Raw genomic sequence first — 6,000 nt, forward strand, 5'->3', positions numbered from 1 at the left:
ACAGTGGTAAAAAAGGTGCAAAACCTAACACCTTAAGCCCTTAAGACTTAAATATATACGTATACAACTGTGCATGTGGTGAGAATATTAGTCGGGTTAAAAACAGGATAAAAGCAGAATCATGTGATCTAAGGAAGGAACACTGATGTAGACAGCACTGATTTAAATCCAGGGATCGTATCAGCGCTGACTACATAAGATGGAAGTGTGTTCCTTTGTACAACTGTTCTTGGAAAGAACGAAAATTTGTGGTAATCAGCTGTACTTGGTGGTACATTGTATTTGGTATGCCATGTGATGGTGATGGCGTGAGTGTCTAATGTATGGAGTGAGATAGTGAAGGGGATTGACATCAACATGATTATATACTATTTTATAGAACAAAATGAGTCTAGCTTGTTGTCTTCTTGATTGCAAGGTATTCCAATTCAAATCCTTAATTATATTTGTGATTTTTTATCATGCAACAAAACATTCAATTTCTTTACAAAACAATATGTAATTTAGCAAAGTAATAAAATATAATTTGTTTAAATCTTAAACAAGTTTATGAAGCTATGCTTTTTGTATAGTAACCCCTTGTACTGTTTTCAAACTCTTAAACATGTATTTCATTTTTTGTTTCCATTTTTCAAAACAATGTTAGAATTAAAAAAAAAAAAATCTCGCGAAACTGTGTTTTATCGATGTTTTCCATATGCAGGGATGCCATTTATGTTATAGGGCGAGATTATTTTTAAAACGATTTTATTTAACTTAAGCATAAACAAGAAAGGTGCCGTACTTCATTATTTTGGTCCCATGTCTAAATCATCGACAACGTAAATGTATCCCCTGCATATGTAAATGAAAAACTTTTTTGTACTTAATTAATGTTAATAAACATATAAATACAACAATGCTTGCGGGAGTGTTTGCGTCTATCTTGAAAGAAGTGCATAGACCTCATTCACTGCGCAAAATTACACAGAGCAGAAATATCACCCTTGGCTTTGGACACAATACTCTTTGCATATCGTCCGCACTGTTAGAGCTTATGTCATGAAATGTGGTAAACTTATTGTATTTTTCTGAATCCTCAGGAATTAACAGTTGGTAAAAACTATGACTTATGGCATACACAGATTGAACATTACTAGGTTGGTGCTAAGGAGAAAATACTAGGAGAAAATACTAGTAGCAAAAATTTAGGTTTATGATGAAGACCCACAGCATAAGCTTAACGCTAAATATATGAGTGTACCTGTCACTTTATGTGTGAGACAAAAAATAAACAACAACATACTTATTATCACGAATTAACTGTTATCAACAAGACTTGTTTTACCAGTAAATAATTTACCAAACCATATTTAAATAAAATATAATCAAATATTTTTCACCTGAATTTAATTACATTATTTCGTTTATTTTCATTTCATTTAATTCATTTTCATGTTTTGAAAGTAAAGATATTCAGTCATTATGGAATGTGGCATTACACATATAGACAGCAGCTGCGTATTGCATGTGAATGAGGCAGTTTCCACATGAATATGATTATAAAATAACAACCCGATTATTAAACTGCATGTACATCCCAATTGATTAAAGTCAAGTTTTTGTATGTTCAAGCTCATAAACAAAATAACACATTCAGTATGTTCATTTATACCCTTATCTTCTCGCCATTCTTTCTGTGCACTCAACACATGTAGTATTAGACACACTGTTATGAGTTTGCATATATTCGGTAAGTTCATACCACCCGTTTTTTAGTTAAAAAACACGCTCAGTCATGGCACTAAATGTCAATGAGTTGACTTTATCAAAGATGTAGAACCAAAAAAAATACTCAACTCATCCAGTACGCCTTCTATGAAGAAATAATAACAAGCAGTCATCAAATAAAATGAACACCGCATCCTACACGTTCGCTTCTTATATGGTCTTCAAAAAATTAATCAGAGACAGTTGACAAGACTAAACTTCTGCTTTTCGCTTATTTACAATTTTTTCAAAGTGTCAGTATAATGTGCAAAATAATAATGGTAATACACAACATGGTCTCAGGTTTGTCAAATGAATTTTTAGGCAAGGATAATTAATTATAGGTAAAAGTTCAAGTGTACAACACACTCTTTTGTAATAAAAATATTGCAAAGTGTGCTACGGCACTGCATTATGCACATTTATATTTAAGCAAAAATTAACATCCATTTATATAATAAACAAGAAATCTTATACTTAAAAACAACTTAGTAGATATTGTTTAATATACAATGTATTACTCAAAGTCATCATCACACAATGAGACAACACAATGGTCTCTAAACAGAGTGTGCTTTTTAATTGTGTCATACATTTTATGAATTAATACTAGTACTAGAAACAGAAAAAAACGTCTAGAGCTGCCTGGGAACTATCATTTTTAATACCAACAATTCATTTGACATGTCTGATTGCAAATTGTTAATTTCAATATTCTTTCACATTGTTTTCACACCTGATATTTGTTATGCTGTATATTCTTTTTGCTTACAAACATACAGAGTCTCTTCACAATAATTGCAGTTTCTTTACAGTCCACTAACGTTGAACATTAAAGAGTCACAATTGTTAATGTTTCAGTCCCGGTTAAGCTTTATAGGTCCAGAATCGCTTCGTTGTTGAGTACAAAGCACGCAGTCAGTTGTGCTCAGCAGAATGCTGCATGGAATGTGTGAAGTCCAGCATTTGACAGAGCAGCTTCTAAAAGAAAATCAAAAAGAATCCATAAAATGTACAAATGAATTAGTCTATTTCCAATGTGTATGTAAGCACAGTTTGATTTTTTACAGTTTGAAACAGTTTGGTACGAAAATGATCGAGTATGAGTCGGAGATGCAATATTGTTTACAATCACAACGTAACTTAATACATCACAAAAGAAAGGGTCTTTAGAATAATCACGTAGAATATACTCAAGAAATAACTCCAAAACTTAATAAAATGATAACTTTTATGTTCCATTAGTTTGACTGAATAATAATGACCTTAAATTTAAAATCGGCGAAATTTTGTATGTGCCGAAAACAGTTCCCATGTTATCAAAGTTAATCTTTAGTAATATTATATAGATTGATGTTTTATGTAACCAAACGCAATATTTTAATTAAATAATGACTTACCAATCGAGTGCATTCCATTAATTTATTAAATTTCAACAATGTAAACATCCACCAGAGTATGTCAGTTTCAATTTTTACTTTTTAATGACGTATTGACGAAAGCAGTGACGTCACACAGACATGTATAGTTGTCGACGAAAGAAACGCGGTCGTTGATGTTGTGAACAAATTAAACTTTTAAACAATTGTTAATTTTTTTTTTATTTTTTTTTTCCTGTTTAAATGTTTTTATTCATTCATAAAATATACATATACACACAATTTACAATGGCATGTTCGTTCATATACTTAAATTACCATATGTAATGTATTTTCGCTATTTTAATACAATCATTACTCAAGCTGAATAGGATCGTACTTCCTTCAACCTTTTTACCTTTTTTACTTAACTTAAATAAATATTTATGTATAGCACAATAATATTAAGTGTTAATTCTTAAACAAGAAAAGGATCAGATTTACAACAACTATGGCTACAGTGTTCAAAGAGATAAAGAGATAAAACATAGTACATTTGCTAATGTCGTTAAAAATTGACCTTTTTAAGAAAGTTTGATTTTACAATTTTAGTGCAGATTACAACACAATTGATATAAACTTTATGATCAAATTGCAAACAACATAGTAATACAAGAAAAGAGTCATATTTACAACTACTATGGTTACAGTGTTCAAAAAAATAAAACCAAGTACATTTGATAGTGTCATTAAAAATGGACCTTTTTAACAAAGTTTGATTTTACACTTAGAGTGCAGTTTACAACACAATCAATATAAACTTTATGATCAATATGCAAACAACATAGTGACACTTAGTTAAGAAAACACATTTTGCAGGTTTCATATATAATGCGAGTTAATAACAGTTATTTTTGTTATTCATGCAATTATGAATTACATATTAATCTTATAACTTTCCAAAAAAATCCTTTATTTGATTCATTAGTTGTGTTTTCATATATATTTAAAGATAATTTTAGGCTAGCCTAAAATCCCTGAAAATGTGGAATTACTTCTTTCCTTTTGCATTCAAAAATGTACTTTTTAACTTCCATGAAAAGAATAAAGCAGTTATCATTTACGTTTGTATCACCAAGAAGGAACATTTTGCTGTTTATTACTATTTGTATATTTGCGTTTTTTAAGCTATCCGAGATATCTTTAATAAGTATTTTTACTGTGTTACAATCCCAGAATAAATGGGTAATTGATTCTTCTGACATTTTGCAAAAAGTGCATGTTTTACTATTGGACAAGCCCATTTTAAAAAGGAGTGTGTTTGTTCCCAATATTCTGTGGATAATTCTAGTTTGTAACCATTGAATATATGTATTATTCGTTTTTTTAAACACTTGTCCATGGACATTTTTCCATTGTATGGAGTCATCTGCAAAGTATTCATTCCATTTTGTTTGGCATGTGGGGATTTCAGAGTTCTCTTTTAACATATTGTATAGTAACTTATTACAAGAATTCAGAATGATAGGTTTTATATAGGTCGACAAAATGGGATATGAATGTACTTTATAATCTTTTAATTTTACATTTTGCACCGAGACAATGTATGTGGAAAGAACCTTTTTTATACCTTCATAATGTAAAAAGTTTACCGGTTTATTCATTTTGGCTTGTAGCTCTTGCAGTGACAAAATCTGCCCACTGTCTTTAATAATATCTTTAACAAACCGAATGCCATCATCATACCAATATTTCCAAAAAATGTATTTATTGTTGATTAATAAACAGTTATTAAAAAACAAAGGCATATCTACAAGTTTATCAATAGAGTCAATATTAATACTCTTAACAAAGTCAGAATATATTGTTAAAACATCTATCCAAAAAGCGTTGGTTATATTTTTAACAGCTGAAATTGCGTATAAACTGCCTGTATTACATAGTATATTAAAATCTATTAACTTTCTAGCCAAGGATGTAAATTTGTTCTGGCCTTGAATAACTTTTCTTATCCATGATAATTTTAAACTTTTCATAAATGCATTTATGTCCACCATTTTGAGTCCCCCTTCATCAAAATCTTTTGTTATGACTTTTGCTTTGATTTTTGAAGGCCCTTGCCACACAAATTTGAGTACTTTATCATTTAAAACTTTACAAATAGCCTCTCCGGGTTGTGGCAAGGAGACAAACAGGTGAATAAATATTGGAAGTATCAAGGTCTTAACAACAGTTATCCTACCTAAGGGAGTTAGCTCTCTTCTGTTCCAATGTGCAATGATATTGTCTAATTTAACTAATTTGTCATTATAATTTAGCTCAATCATTTTAGGTAGATCAACATCGAAATTTAAACCTAATAATTTAAATTGGGTACATCCCCACACTAGTTTCCATCTTGTTTTTATGGACCGTGTGCTGTATTTTAAAGATCCTATCCAGACAACATGAGTTTTTTCAAAGTTTACATTCAGGCCTGAATATTGTGAGAAGGAGTGCAACAATTGTAATGCAGTATTCAAGGTTTCTTCCGACCCGTCCATTAATAAATAGGTATCATCAGCAAATTGTGATATCTTATATTCTTCATTGTCAATTGTTATTCCCTTCATTTGCTTACATTTTCTTATTTTAATAGCTAGTATTTCTGCACAAAGGATAAATATATATGCTGAAATAGGGTCTCCCTGACGACAACCTCGTCCTATTATAAAGAAGTCTGACAAAAACCCATTCAACTGGACCGCATTTTCCATATTATTAAAAAAAGCGCTATCCAGTTCTTAAACATTGGCCCAAAGTTAAAAAAATCAAACACTTGTTTTATAAAACTGAATGATAAAGTATCGAACGCTTTTTCGAAATCAATTAGCATCAACAGGCCAGGGATTTG

The sequence above is a fragment of the Dreissena polymorpha genome, chromosome 8 (assembly GCF_020536995.1).
Source record: "Dreissena polymorpha isolate Duluth1 chromosome 8, UMN_Dpol_1.0, whole genome shotgun sequence".
Classification (NCBI taxonomy): domain Eukaryota; kingdom Metazoa; phylum Mollusca; class Bivalvia; order Myida; family Dreissenidae; genus Dreissena; species Dreissena polymorpha.